Source organism: Saimiri boliviensis, chromosome 1, assembly GCF_048565385.1.
Source record: "Saimiri boliviensis isolate mSaiBol1 chromosome 1, mSaiBol1.pri, whole genome shotgun sequence".
Taxonomy (NCBI): domain Eukaryota; kingdom Metazoa; phylum Chordata; class Mammalia; order Primates; family Cebidae; genus Saimiri; species Saimiri boliviensis.
In genome coordinates, this window is record NC_133449.1 from 81,292,276 (window position 1) to 81,320,204 (window position 27,929).

A 27,929-nucleotide genomic window follows, 5' to 3' on the forward strand; every position below is an offset into this window, starting at 1 on the left:
CAAAAAAGAAAAGAAAAGAATTTCAGAACTTGAATACAGATTATTGGAAATAATTCAGTCAGGAAAAATAAAGAATAAGGAATATAAAAGATTAAGCAAAGCCTTTATGACATTTGAGAAACCATAAAGAGATTGAATAATCTAGTTATTGGTGTTCCCAAGAGAGAAGAGAGACTAAAAGGATTAGAAAACCTCTTTAATGAAACAATAGACGAAAAGTTTCCAAGTCTAGCAAGAGATACAGACATTCAGCCACAGGATCTTAAGGCCAACAGTGGAACATCTACACTGTGGGCCTGCCCCCAGCAAGAACAAGACCTTTCTTAATGGAAGTAGTGTTAAGCACACAGCTGTAGAAGACATGATTTACTTATGCTTCAGTCCCACACCAGTTCACAACAGTGGCAGTGCTATTTCTCATTGGAGCACATGGAAGTTCTTGACCTCCCCTCTCCTCCTTTGGCAGTGGCAACAGTGGCATCAGCTCTAAGGTAGGACATAGTCCTTTGGAGGCTGGGCTCTCCAACTGGCACATATTGCCATTCTTTGTCAATTAATCATGTACAGCCCACAGTATTTCTAGGCTGTTATATTGAATTATGATTTGGTTAATGGACTTTTTTTTTAACCGTTTATACTTTTCATTTGTGATACTTAGGGAAGCAATAGGCTGTGGTGGTAAAGAGAACAAGATCTAGTGTCAGACTACGTGGACAGATATTCCAGCTTTATTACTTAATAGCTGTTTGACTTGGAATATTTGTTACAATTTTCAGGCCTTAGTTTTTCTACTGGACAAATAGGGGTGATCTGCATCTATTATACAATATTTTCATTATAATTAAATTTAATATCTTTAAATGTCTTGACCCAGCATTTGACACATCAACATCTAGTATGATTGTTGGTGGCAGTCTCAAAATAAAGAGTAGTAGTAATAGTATTGTCTTAACACCAAACAATAAGCATATTAGAAGCAGATTATCTTTTTGTTTCATCTCTCTCGAGTATATTGCACAGAGTACGTAGTCAAAGATGTTGTTTAATTTTTTTGAGTCCAATGATATTCCTATTGTAATTCTTCAGAAGCAAAGATTATAAATCCAGTCTATAAAATACGAAGGCAAAAATGTATCGTCTTAAATAATGTAATTTGGTTACTACCTAGTAGAAGTTCACTCTAAATTCAGTTTTAGATATTGATATAACTAAATTAAGAGGTCAAACAACCTCTGTGAGTAAGGGGTAATTCTTGAGTATTTTAATTCTTCTCTTTTTATCCAGGATTTCTTGCTTAAGAATTTCATTACTGACCATGTTTTCATCACATATTCAAATAAATTTATACTAGATAAAATCTCAACAGTCTCAAGCATAGAATTACATTTTATGTACAGAGGCACTTTTCTGTAGCTAAAGATTGATAGCCAGTTCCTACTTCTATCATTACTTTAAAGAAGAATAAATGGTGTGTATATGAACCATGTGTACTATACATGAACCATGTGTACTACAATGCTAGCAAATTTAAGAAAAGAATTCATGGATAAGTTTAATGCTTTGAAAATGAAGAAATTGCATAATATTTAGTACATTTTCTACATCTGAATTATTTGAATAAATGTTCAGAGTTGATCCTTGTTGTATTAGGCCACTTTTTTGTTGCTATAGAGAAATACCTGAGATTGAGTAATTTATAAAGAAAAGAGGTTTAATTAGCTTACGGTTCGGTAGGCTATACAAGCATGGCACCAGCCTCTGCTCAGCTTCTGGGGAGGTCTCAGGGAGCTTTTACTTATGACAGAAGATAAAGAGGGAACAGGCTCATCACATGGTGAAAGCAGGAGCATGAGCGAGAAAGGGAGGTGCCGCACACTTTCAAACAATCAGATCTCACGGGAACTCACTTATCACCAAGGGGATGTCACTAAGCCATTCATGAGAGATATGCTCACATGATCCAAACACCTCCCCCAGGCCCCACTTCCACCACTGTGGATTACACTTCAACATTACATTTGCTGAGACAAATGTCCAAATTACATCACTTGTCTTTATTTAATTTCAAAGCAGTATGGAATTATAAGTCTGGAAAGATTCATGGAAGATTAGTGAACATAAGTCAATAGATTCTATTTATTCAATTTATAATATTTATTCAATCAATAATTTATTATTATACTTTAAGTTCTGAGGTACATGTGCAGATCATGCAGGTTTATTACAGAGGTATACACATGCCATGGTGGTTTGCTGCATCTGTTCCACCATCATCTACATTATTTCTCCTAATGTTATCCCTCCCCAATCCCCCCACCCCCTGTTATTCCTCCCCTAGCCCCCTCACCCGTTAACATGCCCCACTGTGTGATGTCCCCCTCCCTGTAATCATGTGTTCTCACTGTTCAACATCTACTTATAAGTGAGAATATGACAGTGTTTGGTTTTCTGTTCTTGTGTCAGTTTGCTGAGAATTATGGTTTCCAGGTTCATCCATGTCCCTACAAAGGACATGAACTCATCCTTTTTAATGGCCACATAGTATTCCATGGTGTATATGTGCCACATTTTCTTTATTCAGTCTATCCTTGATGGACATTTGGATTGGTTCCAAGTCTTTGCTATTGTGAACAGTGCCACAACGAACATACATGTGCATGTTTCTTTATAATAGAATGACTTAGAATCCTTTGGGTACATACTCAGTAATGGGATTGCTGAGTCAAATGGTATTTCTATTTCTCGATCCTTGAGGAATCACCACACAGTCTTCCACAATGGTTGAACTAATTTACACTCCCACCAACAGTGTAAAAATGTTGCTATTTCCACACATCCTCTTCAGCATCTGTTGTGTCCAGATTTTTTAATGATCACTGTTCTAATTGACGTGAGATGGTATCTCAATGTGGTTTTGATTTGCATTTCTCAATCAGTAATTTTTACAATGAATCTTAAATGTTTCCAGTGTTGAACCACAGGTTAAAGAAACAGACTAATAAGAATCCAGCCATGCCTAAATTCAAGGAACTCACAATTTAGTGAAGAAAATAGACACATGAATATTTTTAAATGCAATTAAGTACCAAATAGAGCACCACATAAGATGGAATACATGAAGTGTTGTCACTAGAGAAACAGGATGTCAGTATCAGTGAAGGCTTTACACATGAGGTAGCATTTCAGTTGTGCTCACCCCAACAAACTAGAAATACTGTCCTATTCAAATGTGTACACACATACACACAGAAGCAAAAAGACTGAACAACTGGAAACATTGCAAATAGTGGGGCACTGATGAGTGTATTTGTTGAAGTAATCAGATACAGGGATGGTTACTGAAAGATGATACGATGACAGGCTTCACAAATCTTCCTACTGAGAATGAATAAAGTATTTTAAACATGAGATCATATTTGTATCTTAGAAATATATTTATGAAGTCTTGGTAGGAGATATTTTAGAGAATAAGAATTCAATAGGCAGACTATTACAATAGCTCATGTAAGTATGAAGAGGTGCGAGCAATAGGAATAGAAAGGATGAGGAAAATATTATAGGTATTCAGGAAATATACTTCATAGTAGTTAATGACTGGAGGAAGCTAGAGAAAGATACACAAATATAAGACAACTCCAGTTTTAGAACTTGAATAATTTGGGAGCTAGTGATCATATTTATCAACAGTGAATAACAAGACAAAACAGATTGTAAGAAAAACGCCAAAAGGTGAAGTGGAACAAATAAACAGCAATGTAATAATAACAAGAAAAAGATAAGAAAAACAGTTATATTAATGCAAAAAACTGGCATTTATTACAAGCTTACAACATGGAAATCATTGCACTAAATTCTTTGCATATTATCCCTCATTTAATCATGAATGAGCTACAATAAGAGTGTAAACCTGAGAGTAAGTGATTCTTTTGGGTAGACCTTACTACAAAATGTTGCATATAGGCAGCAATTTAAGGGTTCTGAGCATCATGGTTGCCTGGAGCCTTCCATTCTAAGCAGTGGGGAACAAAAAGAGTCAGAGATGATTTAGCAAAAGTCCTACAACAATAACAAAAGTCAAGATAAGGAAAGTAAGATCATCTTAAGCAAAAAACACAGGAGCATGTCTCAAAACATGAGCTAAAGCCAACAGAGTGTGGAGCAGAGGATTTAATAACAGTTCTCTGTTGACACTTAGCCACGGGATGTGAAGATGTTAGAAGCATAGCTAGAGGAGATCTCAGGCAAGTCAACAAAGTTGTGGGCTTGTGTAAGGATTATATTTTTTAATGCACAAAAGAACTAAACTATTGATCATATTCATCAATCCCACCCTCCCTACATCTTCACAGTTTTAGTTAATGCTTACTGAGTTCCACCAGTTCCTCAGGACCAAAACTATTTCTAACAGAAATTTAAATTTTATATCTAATTTTTACCAAATGAAAGTTTATACCCTTTCACCTACCCCAGATTATAAGGTTTTTCTTTCCTCTTCTTCCAAGAGAAATGGTTTATACAAGTATCCTAACTGTGATGGTATTTGCTGCCCCACTGCCACCTCCAGCCCCAGAAGGTTAATAAGATATAAAGGAGAAAAGCCTGAGGAATTTTTTGTCCCTTTCTCAAGGTAGTTGCTTTTCACTCCCCTCCAAGCCTACACCAAGAGGGACACTTTCTTAAAATTCCCACCAATCTTTTTGTGAGTATGCAGTGAGGTTCAGGAAGGACAGCCTATAACTGGGTGCAAATTCCCTAGTAACTTTATACTATATTCTCTTCTGGTCCACGCTTAGTCTTTTCCAATTTCTTAACAATTTTAGCTAAATTTGTCATATAGCATCTGGCGAATCTTATCCATATAAGCATGTACGTGTGTAATATATCTCCTTGCAGACACCTGCATACGCTTAGATTTCAGAGAAATCAGTGGCTCTGCAAAATCAGCTTTCTGATGAATTTGAGAGAAGGTATAAATTTGTAGATCATCAGACATTTTTCCTGTTGTGAGCATGAGAGCCATGCTTTTTCCAGATTTCCACATTCCAGTGTACAACAGAAGTCCCAGTAAGACTAGGCCATTCTTCAGTCTACAATTTCACACCATATACCCTAACTATCACCAAATCTTATGGACTCTATTGCAAAAATATCCATATTATGACCACTTCTTACCAACTCTACCATCACCACTCTTGTCCAAGTCAACCTCAACTCTCTCTTGGATTTTGTGATGCCCTTCTAATTAATCTTTCTGCTTCTGCCCTCACCCCTCCATGACCTTTGGAGAAGCCAGAGAAACTATCACACAGAAGCTAGAGGATATTGATAAAAACCAAGTCGGCTCACACCTTTCCCTGCTCATACCCCTCCAATGTCTCCCTTTCTCACTTAGAATCAAAGCTAAAGGCCATATAATTCGCTACAAAGCCCTGCATGATCTGTGCCACCTCCTTTACCTCTCTGAATGCACCTCCTATTATTCTTTCACTGATTGTTCAAGCCACTTTGACTGCCACATTCTTTACAAATGGCAGGCATGTGTCTCTCTTTAGAGCTTTATACTATTACCTCTGATAAAATTCTCTTTTTCCAGATCTGCATGCTTCATATTCTTACCTCCTTTGTACAACTATCTTTTTGCAAAATCATCTTATCAGTCAAGCCTTTTCGGACCACCATATTAATAATGAACCCCTCAATAGTACCTATCACCATCTGCTAGAGTTATATTTATTTCTTTTGTCTTCCTCCTGCCAGAATTTAACTGTTTATTCATTCAGCATTCTCTCTTTAGTGCCTAGAAAGGAGTCCATCATTGAGTAGATTAGTAAATATTTGTTGAGTGAATGAATGAATAAATATTTATAAGTTGAAAAAAAGCCAGTGAAAAGAGATGGAATAATGACAAAGAAGAAAGCAAAAGATTATAGACAGAATAAGAAAACTGAGGTGGAAGGAGAGAATGGGATACAGAGCACCAGAAAATGAGTCAGCCTTGATGCTTCTCCTGTTGTAGCTGGAGTATACAGAAGTAGGTAAATTTATGGGGAGCAGAGCAAAATGTTGAGAAATTTTTGTTGGACCACTCCTATTTTCTTGCTGAACTTGTCTCATTTGCTGAGATCTGGGCAGGGTATGTAACTGGTAAAGAGCAAGGGTTGAAAGGCACAACACCCAAAGGGCAAAGATCATCTTTGGTTTTCCCAAGTCTACCTAAAGTCTGCACAATGAGAGGTAAGCAAAAGTTTAAGGAATTTGGTTCCTACATACTATCCATGGAGCATTAAAAGTAAAACTCTGGAATAATTGGCAATTTTATTTTTATGTTCTCTATAACCTAAAAAATAAAAAGCAATTTATTTTTGTGTTGCTTATTTTGAGACATTAAGATTTTGAAGGATTCTAAGCTTAAATATTGTTTGATACATTATCAGCCACTAGCTGTGTGACTTAAGAAAGAAGTTACTTAACCAAATTTATTTGCATTTTTGTATAAGAGGTTTGTCTAGTTAAGTTTATGAAATCTTTGCTTTACATACCTACCAACCATTTTCAAATGGAAAATACAAATTACACCACAAATGGGAGAGGGAGGATATAAATTTATTTAACCTATTGCATGTCTGAATTCTCCATTTTCTATGAAAAATTGGATTTGGCCAAGGCTAGAACTGACATATCAGAATATCTCAAAATTCAATAATTTTCCTGTTTTCTACTTTCAAATCATTTTAGAGTTGTCATGTTGGTACAGCTGCAGGATTTCTGGTGCTCTGTGCCCTCACTGCAAGTCTTTTGGCAGGTGGATGCAGAGATAACAATAATTCCACTCTGGGATGACATATTATTAATATTCCCTGGCATCTATGAATAACTTCATCTTTCAGCCATATCTGATTCTTCCATAGATAAGAAGAACTTACCTTTGAGTAGAATAAAGCTGTATGTGATTTAATGAGAAAAATATTAATAAATCTCTGTTACACTGATGTCTTTTCAAGAGGTTATCAAGAAATATGATAGCATTGGTCTTTTACTTATTAAATGCACATAAAATGGATGTTTGCCTTTGAAGTTAAACAGTAATGCTGCAAAATAACCTGTGTAAATCACATCGCTTCTTACTATACTTGCTAAATCATTAAAATCATTACCAGAAAATCAGTAGCATGAATTTTCTGACAGTTAAAATGGACAGATACATATGTATCTGCCTTAAATCAAGAAGGTATATAGGATAATGCAAGCGCACAGGCTTGACAGAAGAAGGAATACATCAATCAATAAAAAACAATGAAGATATTTTAGTGACAGCAAAGAACACAGACTCAGGAATACAGTAATTCTGTCAGAATAGAATTTAGTATCTGATAATCGACAAAGTAAGCAACTGTTTGGCAATATCAGCCACTAGCTGTGTGACTTAACAAGTTACTTAACCAGCCTGGGACTCCATTTTCTCATTCATTAAATGAAGGTAGTAAGATCTACTTAACACAAGCTATGTGGATTAAATGAGATAAATGTATACAATAATTGTTCAACATTATACCTCACATACATAAGTGGTCACTAAAGAACTATTGGATGTCATTTTGCTTTCTTAATCCTCAAAACTTTTGTTCAGAGACCAATTCTTTTCTGAACAGGCATTATTGACTGCATAGAATCAAGCATTCTCCCTGCATTACCTAGCTGATAGTGTTCTAGATCAAACGTAAAACAATGTGGGAAATAGTATTAACATTTTATAGATGAAGACACTATGTTTAGAAAATTTCAATAACTCATACAAGGTCCTACAGCTAAAAACAACGAAGCTAGAATTTCTGACCTCAAAATCAAATAGTTAAGGCTCAATATAAAATTTCAGGAGTTGATGAAGCATACATTTTTTGGACTTTATCTTTTTATATATTATCTCCCTAATCCTTAAAATATAAAAAAGTAAGAAACCTCCAGACCTTGCTCCGCCACGTTCAACTTTACCTGCTCCCATTAGGTCAAATTAACCAGGCTTATCTGAGCAAGCTTGGCCAACCCGCAGCCTGCAGGCCACATGCAGGCCAGGGCTGCTTTAAATGAGGCCCAATACAAATCCGTAAACTTTTCTAACATATTATGACTTGCTTTTTGTGTGTGTTTTGCTTTGTTTTTTCTCAGCAGCTATTGCATGTGTAACCCAAGACAATTCTTCCAATGTGGCCCGGGGAAGCCAAAAGATGGGACACACACCCAGGAAGGTAAACCCAAACTGAATGCTCCAAGACATTGACCAATAGGGGGCACCTCCGAGACCATGCAGTCACAACCTCCCTCGCAGCTACCATCACCATTTTCCTGAATTCATGATCAAAATTTCTCCTAGGCCAGGAAAAAAAAGTTTCTTCCATTAAAACATCTAACAAAAATGGACTGTAATATGTAAATGCTTGTATCTCTAATCCTTAAGATTTCTGTCTTTTCCCACTAACAGTAAATAATATCTAGCTAATTGAGCAAGGAAAAAAATCACGGAACAAAGACTTCACCCTAACAAAACATTCAACCTGAATTTAACTAAAAATGTTCAACACAAATACTGATTGAAATATTGTAACTATTCCAGAAAGACCCTCAGTTACTTGTTGCTAACGATGCTAATGAAAGCAGCTACCCTTTATTGTGGAACTATAAATGCCAGAAACAAAGAAAGTAACTTGCCCAGTTATATACAACTAATAAGGAGGAGAACTGAAACTTAAAACCAATGCTTAAAACCAAAACTTACACTCTAAACAGGAGGCAATGTTGCCTCTGCTCTTTAGTCACAAAATAAACTTTAGGAAATCCTCCCATATCCCCGACACTACCACAACTAACATCTGCAAAAATAAATGATTTAATCTGCTTTTTTGTTTAGCTTACAAATAATTGACATATACTGTCTCATTTTATCTGAAGGTGCCCCAATTCTTCTTTTCAAGATAAGCAAGCATCGGGATGTTTTTCTCTGGATTCTACTTCCACCAAACTGAAATTACAGTGCCATGAATTCCTTCACTCCCAGAAATTAAGCATAAATACAAAATATTCTGCAACTTTTGTACCATATCACTTCCCACATAACCATGTTTTAACTGTATCTGTATTGAAGCATCACCAATATTCACCAGTTATCTACCCCAGATATTGAAAATTAAGCAAATGCGTTCTAACCCAGGAAGGAACCTTAAAAAATAAAAGCAACTATCTGATTTAGCATTTGACCAGAATCTTCAGGTTAACTAAATTTAATAAAGAATTTTATTCTTGCAAAATGACCTTGATGTTATAACCATCTTGGACTATCTTTAAGAGTTTCTGTGAAAACAGACTTGAAAATTTTTAAAAGAAATTGAGGTTTCTAATGTTTGGCAAGTACATTAAAAACAACCAATAAATGCCATTAACATTTATCTATCAACGGCTTGTCATCCAGAATCTTTAATGAGATAGGATCTATTTTTTTTTTAGTTCAGAGTGATTTTCAAAAATTATGCAGTTGACAAGCAAATGAACTAGCAACAAGAAAGTAAAACTCCATAATTTTTAGTTATTACATTGATTTAAACTTTAATTCAGATAAGTAGAAAGCCTTATAAATTACTGTCACTGAAAGAAAACAAGTCCCTTTACCACTTTTGTTGTGCATATGACAAACACCAATTTATTTGACCATAAGCTATCCCTATGGCTCATTAAGTCACTTTAAAAGATTAAATTAATTATGATGACCAGATATTTTAGAGATGTTTATTCAGTCACTAAGCACTTCCAAAACCTCTCTTTCATGAAAATACTATGCTAAGGGTAAAGTCATACATGTTATGGAGATTGCCTTTAAAGAACTCACAGCCCAATAATACATATACAAATGACTATAGCCCAGTCTTTCTTTTCTAACCTCACCAGATGTACCTTACAAACACAAATAAAGTTCGTAAATTCTAAGATCTATTTTTATTAACACTCACTGAATGATATTCTTTTACTCTGTGACCAGAACACACAGAAATAAAACCACTTAGATTTTTTCAATAAGCTTACTTTGGTCTCAACAACTTGAAGTATTTTTAAGAGTGTGAAGTGAGATAAGTCTATTTTAGAGATAAGACTCTAATTACTACATCAAAATCCAAACATGTTGCATTTACATGCATTCAGTCCGGTTGACAACATAATACAAACTGCTTTTCTGGGAACAAAGGCTCATCCACATGTACATATTTAGTTCCAGCTTCCAGTTGTAGTTACTGGCAAAAAAAGTAAAATATATTGAAATTTTGTTTAAGTGAATTTGTTAAATTTGATGCTAAATATGTGGATCCACAAGAAGTCAACAAAATAAAAGGATTAAGCACATTCTTTTACATATATTGTATCATGTATATGTGTATGTTCAGGTAGATAGATTAATGAGTCAGTAGTGATAAGCAGTTAGAATAATATGAGTTTATGTCTGCATTTTATGCTTGATGGAAAATAGGTATGGAGATTTGTTTGATATAGGTGTGCTTCAAACATCTGCATAGCTTCTGAACTTTCTCTTCTCCCTTCCCTTTCCATCATATTTATCAGTCTTTGAACTAAGAATTCTTGAATTTCTTCAAAACTCAGTCTGCTGACCATGTTCTTTCCGGAAAAAAAAAGGATGAGGGAAAAATAGGAGTCATAGGTCCCCCTAAATGCCCCAGGTACCTTCAATCAGATAGGCAGATGGCCACACATTATGGTTTACAAACATTGACTATAGAGAGATCTAGAGAAATCAACTCTACTTTCCAATATAGAAAACCAAATAATGTTGTCTAAATTTTTTAGCATTAAATTTGGAAGAAAAGAATAATATTATAAATTGCTGACACATCTTTAAATTTACTATTCTTATTGGGAAGTTGTTTTAAAACTATATAAAAATGTTTCCAATTCACTTATCTGTTTTCTGGATGTTCAGCTTTCTGTGGATATCAACAATAACATAATTTTCTGTAGGAGCAACAAATCAAGAATTCATATCTTTGTTCATACCAAGAAAATAAATCTGAGAGTACATTGCAAGGTATAAACATAAAAGAATTTCCATTGTATGGAATATAACATAGCTATGATTACTGCAGAGTTAAATAACCTCTCAATATTCCTGAATGTACAAGAAATAACTTAATTTCCAAAAGAAATTCTGCAGAATCTTAAGCTGCTTTCTACTCATTGTACTGGAAGCAGCCTAGTGGGTATGCTGACATCCATTCGTCTGTTTCCCTAAGATCCATTCCTATATTAAGCCATCAGATGGTAAAGCACATTTACCACATTATCTCAGCTCTTCAAAGAATTGCTTTCACTCAAACACAACTTAATGTAATGTTCTTATCCTCTATTGAGGGTAGATACAGGAACCATTAGTTTGGACAGTGTTTCTTTATGTTTGAAGATTTTATTCCTAGATGTTCAGAGGTTCTCTGCAAAAAGACCCAGAAAACAAATTTATTATTTCCCAAGAAAAAGATTTTTCTTGTATCTTTTTTATTGTCAAAAATTTAAACAAAGTAAACTTTCCTGCATTTCTATTTTTTGTTCTTAACATCTGAAAACTCAAAACCAAATCTTTTTGCTGTTATTATCTTATTTTGGCTTAACCCAGAAAATATAATCTATTTAATCAGGGTACAAAAAATTGTCTAACACATACAATACAATGTACCTCTTAATAATATGAGTTAGCATTTCTTTAAAATACCGGGCATAGTGGTTGCAATGAAGTAATATCCTTTATTCAGGGATTAAACCATATTATATTTTACTGCAGCTTTCCACTGATGCATTATGGAAATAAAAACTCAAATGCAACTACTTATTCCCACAATGGGCTTTCAAATGCTGTGTCATCTTAGAAGTGGCTTGCACTTAATAGGCAGATATTAAACTAAGTTGAGGCAAAGGGCAGAGTGTACTACAGATTCAGGATAATTCAAATAAGAAGACAATTTCACTAAATTTATGACTAAAGGCATGTTGCATAATGCCTCGCAAGTTAGGCAATATAATTCCTACAAATAGGTGGAATAGGGAATCCTCTATATTTGCCATATGTTAGAAAAATAGAAATATACTCTGACTACTGAAGATAGGTTTTTCCCGACTCCTCCTCTCTTTTCCTAACATTGTCTTGCTGTGCTAGTGTGGTTAACCTGCTCAGCTGGAGCTGCTCCACTTAAAAGAGCTATTTGGGAGACTCCCAGTGGTTCTCGTTGAATTTCAACCCCAGACTAAAAAGAGGTAAGATAACTCAAATATTTCTTATTCTTGATAACTAATGTGAAAATTAGTTTAGAATTGAAAGGTGCTTGTAAATTCAAGGACCTAGAAATAGAAATTCCATTTGATCCAGCAATCCCATTACTGGGTATATATCCAAAAGATTATAAATCATTCTACTATGAGGACACATGCACACGAATGTTCATTGCAGCACTGTTTACGAAAGCAAAGACCTGGAACCAACCCAAATGCCCATCAATGATAGACTGGACAGGGAAAATGTGGCACACATATACCATGGAATATTATGCAGCCATAAAAAACGATGAGTTCATGTCCTTTGTAGGGACATGGATGAACCTGGAAACCATCATTCTCAGCAAACTGACACAAGAGCAGAAAATCAAACACTGCATGTTCTCACTTATAGGCAGGTGTTGAACAATGAGAACACATGGACACAGGGAGGGGAGCATTAACACACTGGGGTCTGTTGGGGGGAAATAAGAGAGGGACAGCAGGGGATGGGGAGTTGGGGAGAGATAGCATGGGGAGAAATGCCAGATATAGGTGATGGGGAGGAAGGCAGCAAATCACACTGCCAAGTGTGTACCTATGCAACAATCTTGCATGTTCTTCACATGTATCCCAAAACCTAAAATGCAATAAAATAAAATAAAATAAGTGAAAGGCAGAAGAGATAAAAAGCACACTAGCTCCAAATTACATTTTATCAGATAATCAAATGAGCATCTATCATATCTTGGCACCTTGGATTTGTTGAATAAAGATAACAGTTACATGAGCTATCACGATAAAGGACGCCTTAAGTGGGGATGAAATATGCAACCCCCATGTTTGTGGGCAAACAATTCCTGACACAAACTGACAAAGCACCATCAGCTAGACCAGCCCTTGAAGTCAACACAAAGTTCTTACTGCCACATTAACCTGGTTACATTAAATCGCCCCTTTTCCTCATATACTTGAGACAATATAAATATTACCTATGGTAGTTAGACCAAATTAATGAAAACTGTGCTAAACATGACAGATTGGACAGTTATATCTGAAGCTTCCAGGACTATCACTAAAATTAAAATAAATCGATAAGCACAGATAAGACACAGGGCAAATCAAATGAGACTATTAACCAGAGAACATAAGGCATATCAATAAAGACACACAGAAGATGGAAATATGATTCATGAGTGGTAACTGTTTTAGTGAAGGAAGATAGTGGAAACTTGAAGACCTGCATGGGAGGAAACAAAACTGAAGAAGCCAATTTCAGCCAGAGAATGCCAAGACACTGAGTAACTCAAAGTGTAGATACTTGTGTAGGAGGAAGTAAAAAATGGGTCTCAAAAAAAGAAAACGTGTTGAAAGTCTTTATAAAGAGATTTCAGACCCTCATGTCTTTTCCTGAAAAATGTAGAAACATGGAATAAGTTTCTAGAATATTTGAAAAGTATTAACCCATAGATATGAGGGTACACAGTTAAGGGCAGGAATATTGCACCATTTTGAAAACAAGAAAATTAACTGAATTGTGCATTCTAAAAAGAGACTCCCAGCCCATTTTTGCTCTTCCCCTAGAACCCAAAGAGCCAAGTTCATACTCCTTTCCTGGGCAATAGATTAGAATACTTAACCAGAAAGACTTTGATCAGAACCAGAAAACAGATTTACAGATACTGACATTGGGCTTATCCAAATGACATAGTCAAGCTCCTACCTGATAGTATTATAGAAATATGACAGGCTTTGCACAAAAAGAGAACTCACAAACATTTTTTAAGTTCTCAGTCTTATAAAGAAATAGACTATCACAACATGACAAGATATTTGAAAATCATCCTTCAATGAAAAACAGAAAAGGAATACAAAAGGGAAAATTAAAAAAACAAATAAACAAGAGAACACTAATGAAAAACTTTTAGTATTTTCTTCTGCTCTCTCCAGTAGCTTGGAAAGAGAGAGTATTAGAGACAGTACTCTTCCAAGGTACTGAAGAGAGCAAAAGGAAACACTAAAACTTTATTATTAATGTTCTCAGCGATAATGGAAGTTATTGCAATGACAATATAAAAATAGATGGCTATAAACTGAAACAGAGAACAAGAAAGAAAATATAATAGGACAGCAGAAATAAGAAATCCAAGAGAAAGGTTAAAGTTTAAATTGAGAAAATTATTAGAAAATACAAAGAAAACAAAACATAGAAAAAAAGAAAGAAAATTATAGGATCAATCCAGATGTTCCAACATTCAAATAATTAGAGCTCTAACATCAAGAAACAGAGCATTTAAAAAGTAGAGGGCAGTTAATTATCAAAGAAATACTACAAAAAATTTTTCCCAAACGAAATTGAGTTTCCAGACTGAAAAGATCCCGAGTACCTAGCACAAGGAACAAAAAAGATCCAAGCCAACATAATTCTTATGAAATTTAAAAATAATAAAGATGATGGAAACATTCTAAAAGCATCTAGGGAGAAAAATAGATCACAAAGAATCAGGAATCAGAATGGCATGTGACTTCTTAGCAGCAACACTGAAACCCAAATGACAATGAAGGAATGATTTCAACATTTTAATCTAAGGTAACATAATTATTTCTAATATCAAATTTTATATAAAACCAAACTATTAAGTATGTGTAGCATGAACTAAAGACGTTTTCAAACTGTAGAACTGTCTCAGGAAGATACAAATGAATATGCTCTACCAGCTTGGTAAATAAAAACAGAAAGCCTTGGTATGGCACTACCAACTCCCACTCCTTCTCTTCCATAGGAATGCAACTGAGCTTAGTCCAGACAGCAATGCCCAACCAAAAGCCTGCGTCAGAATCCCCTATTTCACTTCACAAATCATGGGGGATAACATTTCAACTGAGACTTTCAAACAGTTCCTCCAAGGAGAAACAAACAGCCAACAAGAACTGCTTGTCTTCTCTCTACCTCTTCCTCCCACTTCCTACTTTGAATATATGCATGACATATAAGATCCAGCAAACTTGTCATGACTTTCAGAAGAGAGGCCATGCCTGAGTGTTCTATCACAGAAAAAGAAGAGGAGCCAGAATCCCTGAAGACTTTTTGGAGCTATCATTACTTCATAGAACTAGCTCTCTACTACTTCTATATCAGTCAAAATTCAATGAATTACTTGTTGAAGCCATTGCTGTTTTGGTGTCACTTATGAGCAGTCAAGTGCAATTTATAACTAATACACTTGAATCCAGGAAATGGGTTCAAAGAAAGTGAGTCAAAGAAAAGCAGTGAGTCAAAGAAAATTATTAGAATAACAGAGAGAAAATTTGCAAGATGAAAATTGCATACCTAAGCACATTGGAGCAGGTACATCCAAGGGAAAATTGAACTAATAGATTGACTGATACCTCTGACATATTAAGAGGTGTTTGTAGCTGTTAGTGAATTTATATAAAAAAAACTAAGAAAAAAAAAATCCCACAATGCAATTAACTCCAATAAAAATAAAATGCAGGCCAGTTGTGGTGGCTCATCCCTGTAATCCCAGCACTTTGGGAGGGTAAACAGGTAGTTCACTGAGGTCTGGAGTTCGAGACCAGCCTGGACAACATGGTGAAACACCATCTCTACTAAAAATACAAAAAGACTTAGCTGGGTATCATGGCATATGCATGTAATCCCAACTACTCAAGAGGCTGAGGCAGGAGAATTGCTTGAACCAGGAAGCGGAGGTTGCAGTGAGCCAAGATCACACCAAAATACTTGTATGGAAAATAAAATAATTGTATTATGTGTAATTCCATAGTGAACAATACTTAATAACAAGAGTCATTATCTATACAGTTAAGGTAATGTTTCTCAACTGGAGGTAATTTTGCACCCCAACGGATATTTGGTGATGTCTAAAGACATTTTTTGTTATCAAAATGTGGGATGTGCTGCTAGCATCCAGTGGGTATATGGTAGAAAGGCTGATAAGCAGTCTACAATGCATACATAGTCCTTCACAACAACCAACTATCCAGCCCAAAATGTCAACAGCGCTGAGACTGAGAAACCCTGGATGATGGATATACTTTAGAAACTCAGAACAACTATTTAAACAAAAAATCACAATTTTGAGAAGATATAGAAGTGTAGGCATTTGGGGCTATGTATATCTGTACAAAAAAGAGAGTAAGAGTTAAAGCTCATCTTTCTTAGCACAAAATCAATTTGTAGTATCTTAAATTTGAAAATCAAAAATCTCATGTACCCCAAAAATATATACCTACTATGTACCTACAAAAGTTAGAATATTAAAAAGTGAAAAAATGTTTAAATATATTATTTAAAAAAATGAAGACAAATAACTAAATAGCTGAAGTGGTTAATGTAGCTACTTCTATACAGTGGTAGTACAGAGTGAGGAGGAACAGGGCAGGGTATGCTACTGCAGTTTGTTGCAAGCTACTTAATATTTGAATTTTTAAACCGCAATCGTTAGGTTTACATTTTTAATAAATTGCATTTGTTTATTATATTAAGACAAAAATATTGGAAAATAAAACTATGAATCATAATGGCAGATTTTTTTTTTTACTTGAAAGCAATGAAAATGTAACTGTCTAGGTTAAAGAAGTTTTTTGGCTGTGAAGAACAACACTCTTTTTCTTTCATCACCCTTGGCTTGATTTAGTGAAGCACTCAGCTCAGCTGTCATGTCTGTTTTGCTTATCATATCTCTTCAGTGCCCTCCATAGGGCCAAAAACACAGCATTGATCAACAGTTTCTTAAATTCAGACAAAGTTTTAATATTTTTTCCATATAAGGTACACTCATAAATAAATAAGGACAAGTTGAAGACACCAAACAAGAATAGTGAAATTATATGAATAAACAATTCACAAATAAATGCATGTATGAATAAATATATGAAAGCTTATCTAAAATTATTTTTCATCATGAACATCAAAACAATAATTTTTGTCGGTTTCATTGAGATTGGCAATTTGGTAAAGAGTAAAAGAGATCATTAGCAGTGAATTGGGGAAGTCACCTCTTTATTTTGAAATCAGTAATTCCACTCTGCATAATATGTTTTAAAGTAATAAACGGACAAGATTTTAAAGATTTATGTAAAAGTATGCCTACCTCAGGATTTTATGGAAGCAAAACCATCTTAGATATCTAAGGATGAGAAATAAATTTAGGGTAATAGATTATGGTATATGCATATACTAATACTATCATAGATATGTATTGACATGGATAGATGTTCACATATTAAGAGGAATAAAATATACAATAAAAAGTGTGTATGTATGTGTATAAATATATATAATCACATGTCTAGAAACATATATACAAAACCATACTATAGTAGTTTTTTTCTGGGTAGGGAATTTTAGGTGATTATTATTCTTTCCATACTTCATTAACTTTTTCATTATTTGTAATAAAAATCTGTTTTGTCAGGGGACTGTAATGGTTCATGCCTGTAATCCCACCACCTTAGATTGTTTGAGTAGAGAAGTTAGAGACCAGCCTATACAACATAGGCTGTCTACAAAATTAAAAAAAAAAAAAAAAAGCTGGTGATATGGTTTGGCTGTGTCCCCACCCAAACCTCATCTTGAGTTGTAACTCCTACAGTTCTTACATGTCCAGGAAGGAACTTGGTGGGAGGTGACTGAGCTATGGGGGTGGGTCTTTCTTGCACTGTTCTTGTGAGAGCGAACAAGTCTAACAAGTTCTGATGGTTTTCAAAAGGGGAATTTTCCTTTACAAACTCTCTCTTCACCCGCTGCCATCCATTTAAGATGACACATGTTCCCCTTGTCTTCTGCCATGATTGTAGGGCTTCCCCAGCCACGTGGAACTATAAGTCTGATTAAATCTCTTTCTTTTGTAAATTGCCTAGTCTCAGGTATGTCTTTATCAGCAGCATGAAAAGGTACTGATACAGCTGGATTAGCTGGGTGTCGTCGTGCATGCCTGCAGTCCCAACTACTGGGGAGGCGGAGGTGTAAGGATCACTAGAGCCTGGAAGGCTGTGGTTGCAGTGAGCTGTGATCGCACCTCTGCACTCAGCCTGGGAGACAGACAAAGACTCTGTCTCAGAAGAAAAAAAAAAAATACGGTTGTGCAAAATTTTTTAGTTGTTTTTAAAAATATAAAATCTATATTTCATAGAGGGCTCTCCATCAAATTTTCCAATTGAGAGACTCTTACTGGTTCTCAACTAAATTGCAGCAGGAGGCAACTCATACACCCTGAGCCCAGAGAACACATCCTCCAGCTCTCCTGTCCACTTCCCCATGTCTCCTTCTGATTTCCTGTCTTCCTGTACATGGCCTGTGGAATCACTTCGCAGAATTCAACCCATTGCAAATTTGCAACACTATAACTTATATATTTAATAACAAAAAATTTTTAAAAGTGGTGTTCTGTTACCAAGATAATAAATAATATTGAGTGAACCATACTTTCATTTACTAAAGGTACTTTTGCTAGGATATCACAGATCTAAATAATTCACACACACACACACACACACACACACACACACACAGAAACACACACAAATGTGTTCTCCATTCTACAAATTTTTAAGAAACTAGGTGGTGAACAAATATTCAAGAATGTATTTACATTAGACCACATCTAAAATAGGCCTCTTAAATTATCTGAACTTTGCATTGGAAGTTCTGTGTGTAACTAGAGAATTCCTTTGCCTAAGGAAAAAAAATACAATCAAGAATGTATTTACATTAGGTCCACCTCTAAAATTTGTGGGACCCAGAGTAAGAATATAAATTGAAGCCTACATATAATAGGTCTCAATATTTAAAAGTTATAAACCAACCTAACATATTGTTAAATAAAAAATGATTTTTCTTCTAGTTTAACAAATTCACCGTCACAATTTTTAAAATGAAAACATATGTATAAACTACATTCTTTGTGCAACTGAAATTAGGCAAACTATCAAAGATGATTTAACCAAAACCACAAATTGTTTTTATAAGCTACTAGGACAATATTTTTTTTCCCACTAACAAGATCTAAGAATTAAAAAATATAATTGTATTCAAATAATTCAAGCATTGCATATATTTTCATCAAACACATAAATTAAATATCAATAATTTTAAAAATTGTATAGTAATTTAGTGTGTTTAATGTTACAAATAGTTTCTTAGCTATCAGGTGCATTTCACAAATTTTATTTTAATCATGAATGTCTTCAGAATTAGATCTCTCTCTCAGATATTTGCAGGGTGAGTGTGGATCAATACAAAGTATTTTTATATTACTTTTTAGTATATATTTTTTTAAGTTTCTATTTTCCTCTCTATCACTACCTAAGCACTATTTAATAGAGTACATATGAAGGACATTAATATTCTTGTATTCATAACTCCCATGAGAAAGAACGTTAGGAAGAATTCCTTTTCTTAGGCAAAGAAATTATCTAATTCCACACTGAACTTATAATACTATTTTCATATAATTTGATTAAGATGCCAAGCAAATTATTGTACTGTAAAGTCTTTTTGTTTTAAACCTATAGTTTTTCATTACTTGGTCTTACATTTAGGATTTTTCTAGTGCTTATTAAAATATTTTATTATTCTATTATAAGCATTATGAGAATATGATTTACGCTATTGAAATGCTTTGGTGATTCATTATAAAATTGCCTGCTACTAAGCCCCAGTTTTACAGGATTACAATAAAACACACAAAAATATACAAAGAAAACGTGTTTATTGTTAACAATGAAATTCTGTATTCACCCTCTCTCTTCTACCTTCTTCTTATTCTACCTCTAACTAACCAGACTTGGTAATTAAGAGGGAAAGAAAAGATTAGAAAACAGAAATCTTTGCAGAGCATGTGTTTTTCCTACCTTTCTTCTGATTTTTGATCAATACTCTTTCAGTATCCTCTTTCCTATTTTCTTAACAGATTCTGGAAAGGATGTGGAGAAACAGGAACACTTTTACACTGTTGGTAGGAGTGTAAATTACTTCAACCATTGTGGAAGACAGTGTGGCAACTCCTCAAGGACCTAGAAATAGAGATTCCACTTGACCCAGCAATCCCATTACTGGGTGTACACCCAAAGGACTATAAGTCTATTATAAAGACACATGCACACCTATGGTTGATTGCAGCACTGTTTACAACAGCAAAGACCTGGAAACAACCCAAATGCTCATCAATGATAGACTGGACAAAGAAAATGTGGCACATATACACCATGGAATACTATGCAGCCATAAAAATGACGAGTTCATGTCCTTTGTAGGGACATGGATGAATCTGGAAACCATCATTCTCAGCAAACCGACACAAGAACCCAAAACCAAACACTGTATGTTCTCACTCATAGGTAGGTAATGAACAATGAGAACACATGGACACAGGGAGGGGAACATCACACACAGGGGTAAGTTGGGGGGAGTGGAGCCAGGGGAGGGACAGCAGGGGCTGGGGAGGTTGGGTAGGGATAACACTGGGAGAAATGGCTGATGTAAGTGACAGTGGGATGGAGACAGCAAACCACCATGGCATGTGTGTACCTCTGCAACAATCCTGCAAGATCTGCACATGTACCCCAGAACTTAAAGTACAATTAAAAAAAAAAAAAAAAGAATTGCACACTGCCATCAAAGCTCAAAGGCATCAGCAACAACCTAGGATTTTTTTTTCTTTAAAGAATAATAAAAACTCCTTTAGATTAATGAGTCAAATGCTTGGAGACATATGACCCTTTACCCTCCTCCCCACCCACCATTCCCACCTACCCTAATACAAGGGCATCTACTTTCAAATCTGAGATCCAAAGGCTTTATGAAAGCACCTAGGGCAGTAAGCGATTTGCTGTATAGTGATATATATCACTGTGTTGAAGTGGGAACTAGAAAGAATAAAAAATGACATTATTGAGGCTTTATCTAAAACTCGCAGGGACCATCAATGGAAACCTACAAAATTAATTTCATCAATTACTCATTTCCTCTTCTTGACAACAAATTTGATTTGGCTTTTGGTGTACTAAATTGGCTGAATCTGTGTTTCCATGACTTTGAAATATTAACTCATCAAAAAAATTAAATTGGTTAACAGTACACAGCCAAAACTTCCAGTCAAAGTTTAGGGTTAAAGTAACATAACAAGCCATATGCTCTGTGCTCTTTTTGTGTGTTTGCCCTTAGAGGGCTTACTGTTGGAGAGATCTCAGGCAGCTTGCACTTGTCAGCTGGAAGTTCCAGGAACCTGGAAAACTTCAAAACAATATTCAGTTCTCCATTTGGCCACATTTGAGTCATAATTAAAAAAAAAATCTTCTTATCAGAGGGTTTTTTCATTATTTACTTTTCTTACATTCCATAGCTCTCTGTATGTGGCATTCTTTGCCATAGATTTAAATCTATCTCTGGTTTATATACATTCTTCTACACATAAGTATATACCTAATGTGTTTAATTCATTAAAAGAAAACTTTCACACCAAAGATATTTATCTTATTCTATTCCAGATATATAAAGAGAAGAGTAAACTGCATTCAGGATAATTATGACTACCTAACATTAGCTGAACTTGTTACACTCAGCTCATTTAATAATCATAATCATCAAAGCAACACCAACAGGTGGGTTTATTTGTTATCTTCGTTTCACAGTAAGGAATCTAACGCACAGAGATATCAGGTGGCTCCTTTGTATAGTCCACTAGAGCTGCTATAACAAAATGCCCCTGACTACATGGCTTAAACAGAAATTTATTTTCTCACAGTTCTGGAGGCTAGAAGTCCAAGATAAAAGTTCTGGCTAATTCTGTGTCTGGTGAAGGATCCCTGCCTAGCTTGCAGACACCTGCCATCTTGCTGAGTCTTCACATTGCCTTTCCTTTGTGGTGCATGGAGAGAAAGAGAGAGAGAGCAAGCTCTTTGGGTCTCTTCTTCTAGTATAGACACACTAATCCTACCAGATCAGGGCCCCACACTTGGGACCTTATCTAATCTTAATGACTTCCTTAAAGACCCCATCTTCAAGCACAGCCATGCTGCTGAGTAGGGCTTCAACATATGAATATGGGGGCAGGGAACACAAAGATTCAGTTTATAAAACATTCTTCAAGGTTACAGTTAATAAATTGTAGATCATGATTGAAACTCCAGCAGTCAGACACCAGAACTTGAGCTTTTAACCATATTTGATATGGTTTGACTGTGTCCCCACCCAAATCTCATTTTTTATTGTAGCTCCCATAATCCCCAAGTATCCTGGGAGGAACCCTATGGGAGGTAATTGAATCATGGGAGCTGTTTTTTCCCATGCTACTCTCATGACAGTGAATAAGTCCCATGAGATCTTATAGTTTTATAAAAATGCAGTTTCCCTGCACATGTTTTCTTGCCTGCCATCATGTAAGTTGTGACTTTGCTCCCCCTTCGTGTTCTATCATGATTCTGAGACATCTCCAGCCATGTGAAAATATGGGCTCATCAAACCTCTTTTTATTTGTAAATTACCCAGTCTTGAGTATGTTTTCATTAGCAGCATGAGAACAGGCTAATACAATATTTGTCAATTTTTATTGAGCTCCTTACAGCCAAACCTTCACTAGATGTTAAATAGATTAAGAGCCAGTCATCAGTATCATAAATGTATGAGGTGAGTAAAAACACATCTTGTTATGTTCCTCTCTTTACAGTTTTCTTATCCTAAAGGATAAACTATTTCTGACTACTTTCCTCAATTTCAAAACTTTTACAATTTTTTTCATAACTACGTAAGTGTTGTAAAGTTGTCACAAGAGTTTCAACTGAGATGTAATCCAGTATTTAAAATATGTTATGTCCCATTTGTAACATACTACTGAATAGTGCCATAGGTTATGCCTGACTGGTTAATTTTCTTTTTATTGTGGTGAACATTACACCATAGTTTCTCAAATTCCTATAATTGTCATTAACCACTGTATTTCTGTTCACAGAGCATTTGATTGCCTTGATTTCTGCCAGTTCTCACAGTTTCAAAATAAAAGGCTATTTCTCCAAGTAACATATATGTCAATTTTCTCATTAGCAAAAATCATTTAAGAACACAAAATAGGACCTAATCAAACTCCACAGCTTCTGCACAGCAAAAGAAAGTCATTAGAATGAATTAGCAACCAACAGAATGGGAAAAAATTTTTGCAATCTACCCATCTGACAAAGGTCTGATAACCAGAATCTACAAAGAACTAAAACAGATTTACAAGAAAAAAACAAACAAGCCCATTCAAAAGTGGGCAAAGGACATGAACAGATACTTTACAAAAGAAGACATACATGAAGGCAACAAACATATGAAAAAATGTTCATCACTGGTCATTAGAGAAATGCAAATTGAAACTACATTCAGATACCATCTCATGCCAGTTAGAATGGCGATCATTAAAAAATGTGGAGACAACAGATGCTGGAGAGGATGTGGAGAAATAGGAACAGTTTTACACTGTTGGTGGGAGTGTAAATTAATTCAACCATTGTGGAAGACAGTGTGGCAATTCCTCAAGGACCTAGACATAGAAATTCCATTTGATCCAGCAATCCCATTACTGGGTATATATCCAAAGGATTATAAATCGTTATACTATAAGGACATAAGCACACAAATGTTCATTGCAGCACTGTTCACAATAGCAAAGACCTGTAACCAACCCAAATGCCCATTAATGATAGACTGGACAGGGAAAATGCGGCACATATACACCATGGAATACTATGCAGCCATCAAAAACGATGAGTCTGTGTCCTTTGTAGGGATATGGATGAACCTGGAAACCATCATTCTCAGCAAACTGACACAAGAACAGAAAATCAGACACTGCATGTTCTCATTTATTGGAGGGTGTTGAACAGTGAGAACACATGGACACAGGGAGGGGAGCATCAACACACTGGGGTCTGTAGGGGGGAATAGGGGAGGGACAGTGGGGGGTGGAGAGTTGGGGAGAGACATCATGGGGAGAAATGCTAGATATAGGTGATGGAGAGGAAGGCAGCAAATCACACTGCCATGTGTGTACCTATGCAGCAATCTTGCATGTTCTTCACATGTACCCCAAAACCTAAAATGCAATAAAAGTAAAAATTTTTAAAAATTGAAAAAAAAGAAAACAGAAATAAGTTTCTTTTCCATATCATTATAGAAAAAGCCTATGAGCCAGTCACCATGATTGTATGGTTAAACCAAATTGCCCTTTGTGCTTCATAAATACTACTGGCAATCTTCATTTCCTTTGGTGATTCTGACCTTCCTACTTTTCAGTCATATTATCTAATTGGCATTGACATTAATTATACAAAAAGAATTAGGTCATGTAAAACAGCTGAAATCCTAACATAATTTTGAGACCATTTTATCACAACCTGAAAAACAAATGTATGGTACTAGAGAAACCAACAGTATTGTATTTCAGCACAAATAACTTATGGTAAACATAATATTTCCTGATGGACACTATTTTAAAAATTAAATTATAAATATTATGAAGTCTTCTCTTAAGGGAATATTAAAAGTTTTAATTTTCCTTAGGACATAGCCATATGCATAGTGTGAATTGTGGGTGTCAAAAGCACTACTTAAAAATATGTTTTCCCAAAACTGACTGCCTCCTAGCCAGCACACAGATCCCATCATTATTTGTTCCCTGTACCCTTTAAACATCTTTTGAAGACAGACATGGAGTAAAGGGGTCAAATTATGATTATAGCCATCCTAATCTAGGCCTATATGGTCTAGGTCACCACTGCCTCTAACTTCTCAACTCCCTACTTGCTCAACCAATATCCTTCCTTCAGAGCAGCCACAGTGATCATTTAAAAGCATATATCTCCTGCTCAAAATCCTCTTCCTATGATACTGAAAATGTGTTCAATGCCTTACCGTGGCATAAATGATTTGACAGTCTCTAACCCTTTTTAGTTCCTCTTCTCTCTTGTTCTTGCTATCCACACTGCACTCTTGGTCTTTCTCCACAAATTCCTCCTCAAGGCCTTGGTATTTACCATTCCTTCAGTCTAGAAGGCTCTTCCCAAGACTGATTCACTCACATCCTCCAGGTCGCTGCTCAAATATCACTTAATCAAAGAACCCTTTTCTCATCACTGCTGTGAAAAACCACACCTCCACAAATGTCTCCCATGCCTGGTTTTATTTTCTTCACGATGAAGAACAGCAAGGTCTACACACTGCCTCCAACCAGAACACAGCTCCATGTTTGCACGTATTTTCTTCCTTTGTTCATTTCAGAAATTCCCCGTGGAAAATTTTCCCCAACCTCATAAATACCTATTAAAATCCTATTCATCCTTAGAAAACCAGATCAAATGCTCCCTTCTTCAGAACACTTTCATTCTAGGCATCGTACAAAAGTTATTTGTGTACAGGTCTATCTTCCTGATGAGACAGTAAACTCCTGGAGAATGAGAACAGCTTCATTCATTCATTGCTTCATCATTTTGTTTTTATTGATTAAATAAGAGATTAAAGATTTATTCAATAAATAGCTAAGTTAACATTGATCTTGCCTATTATTTTTGGTATGTTACTGGCACACTCATGTTAAGACTTGCCTATTATTTTTGGTATGTTACTGGTACACTCATGATATAAAGTAATGTAAACAAATATGGGAAAATGTGATATTGAGAGACAAGTGATTTGGCTTCTAAACTCTTCCCTATGCCTGATGTCCTTGGCAAGTCATTTAACGTTTCCATGCCATAGCTTATTCTTAAATCATGTGGTGACAGAAACTGCTTCCAATTATTTCATAGTAATATTCTCAGGATAAATAAGTGTTTCAAAATATTTTTAAATAAGTGTACAAATAAAAGTCATTACTATTTAAAGTTCACCTGCAATTAAAAAAAATTACTCCCTGATGATGAGAAGTAGTAGACATGCTTCTTACTTCCAAATACCTGAAATCTACTCTAGCTAATTAGACAGAAAACAAATTTATCGAAAGAATAATACATAGCTTGAGAAACACTGGAAGGATGTACAAAATTGGGAGAAATAAAGAATGCCAAAGTATAGCCAAGATCGTCTGGATGGACACTGCCATCTCTGGACACTCACCCACTTAGCAGTGGACACCGTTACCTCTGAAAACACCGTGACAGGTCTGTGCACAAACTCTGCTCCCATTCATAGAATGATTCCCTTATAGTAAAGGTTTTATTTGTAGTATCCAACTAGCTAAGGCTACAGGACTTGCCTACAAGCCTAGAAACTCAAAGAATTATTTGCTTCCTTTACTCTTGTTGTAAAAAGAAAGGTCCTGCTTACCTCTACAGTTAGGGTTAGCCCCTCATGGGAAAGATGTTCAAATCCTTGGTCGCTAAGAAGCCAAAAACAGCACATGCCCACTTACAAGTTTCATTTTCCCTATAGGAAGCTTTAAAAATCTTATTAAATTTTCTATTTTGCTTGAAATAATTTGAGCTCCTTTTTGAAATTTATTAAGTACCTATCAGGTACCCAAGATGTTTACTGTAATGAAAATAAAGAAAACATTTCAAAATAAAAGAAAAAATAAATCTTTAAAAAAATCTGATTATAATAGCAGGAAAAAGTTTCTACACAGATTGGCAGCCAGGACTATGTGGAGAAGTAATTTTAAATAACATAAGATCAGAATATGTATAACGAGCAAATCTCCAACTGTATCAGAAATCAAATTATAGACCTTTCTTTTTCACCACAGTTTGAAGCTCAATTTAAATCCTTGTACCAAACTGGGAACTTTATTTTTCTTAAAGTTAAGAGGGAGAAAGAAAAAAAAAGAAAATTAGCAACATTAAAGATGTCAGAATTTAAAAAATTATCTATACATTCTAATAAATGTATGTATCATCTGTACTATAGAGCCAAAAATTCTATTTTCAATACTTTTAAGAGAATCCAAATGGTTTAAATGGGTTTATGTGCATCTGGAAAGAATTTTTAAACTTTTTTTTAAATATGGGTATGGCCTAGATTTTTTCCAGACCTTATAAAAATATTGGAAAGCATAAGCTGTCATGTATTCATTGCAGTGCTGAGGCACAATTTCAGTGTTTGTGGAAACAGAAACAGAAGAAATGCTGTATCACCCAACACTTAGCTACTAAATAAGTTTAGACACATAGATATCCAAGAATTTGCACCATCTTTAAAACAATTTCTCTTTTAAAGAAGTTCTCTCTATGAAAAGTAAAACTTTTCTTCCAGTTCAGGCAACTCAGGACTCAGGTTTTCTTGCTTTCCAATGAGCAAAAAGTAAAAATATCCAGTCTTAGAAAAAAGTTCTGCGTATGCAAACCAATGGAAAGTTTAATAAGTATTATCACTCTCACTTTTTCCCTGAAGAGATTCAGCACAATTATTGCTAGAATTTGCCCTAGATTTTTAGTCAGCTGCTGCAAGAGAAAAATCATGCTGTCAATGGAGTTAATTAAAACTTATGTTAATAAACTACAGCAGAGTAAAACAAACAAACAAAAATTGCCAGTGGCTTTCAATATTTTTCATTGGAGCAATTACATTTATTTTTAACCATATGTAACCCCAAGTGACACCATTCCTAATTTCCATTTGAGTTCTTCCAAGAAGACCCATT